The sequence below is a fragment of the Stegastes partitus genome, unplaced genomic scaffold, assembly GCF_000690725.1.
Source record: "Stegastes partitus isolate 25-593 unplaced genomic scaffold, Stegastes_partitus-1.0.2 Scaffold1262, whole genome shotgun sequence".
Taxonomy (NCBI): Eukaryota; Metazoa; Chordata; class Actinopteri; family Pomacentridae; genus Stegastes; species Stegastes partitus.
In genome coordinates, this window is record NW_007578993.1 from 17,043 (window position 1) to 17,930 (window position 888).

The window sequence follows — 888 nt, forward strand, 5'->3', positions numbered from 1 at the left end:
CTCCGGGTTCTCCGGCTTCCTCCCACAGTCCAGAAACATGCTGAGGTTAATTGGTGATTGTAAATTGTCCGTAGGTGTGAATGTGAGTGTGCTTGGTTGTCTGTCTCTAAGTGTAGCCCTGTGATAGACTGGTTACCTGTCCAGGTGAACCTGCCTTCACCCTGAGTCAGCTGGGATAGACTCCAGCCCCCCATGACCCTAGTGAGGATTAAGGTGTAGAGATGATGGATGGTTTTCACTACAATTAAACACTATTATACTTTCAGTCTTGGTATTCTTTTATGATAAACAAACTGTTATATTAAATAGACATTCTGAAATATTAGAAGGTACAACTAAGTCAGTAAAAACAAGTGTAACTGCAGGTGCAAAGTGTCGGTAAACCCAACAATAACGACATATAAAATTCCTATTAACAGTTTTTAGAGGTTCCTCCAAGTGACTTCTTTAAGGTTTTCCATTTCTACGAGGCTGAAACTGTGCTTCTGTTTATTTATTTGAACTTTTAACCACTGTAGGCACTATTTTCTGAAAATAAATCATCAAAAAAAAAAAATCCTCCAACACCAACCTTCTGTCTGGGAGCCGGGTTCTTTCTGCAGCAGGATAGTGATCGCAGAGGACATCCCTCAATTACAGCTGCTGTCCAGAGGCTGGAAGATGCCAAATTCAGTGAGCTGCAAAGTGCCAGAGGAGCCATAAAGGGTCCTGAGCCCGCTGATGGAAGAAAGGCCTGGACGTCAGGTCCAGCCGGCAGAGCTCAGACCTTTCTGTGTGCATAAGCTAATACGATAAAAGGCTTGGCAGATGTAAAAGGCCACTGCTGGTTTCACAGAAATTTCTCTGGAGAAACGCTTCCCTCAGACGGAGCAGGTCAGACTGTCTCTA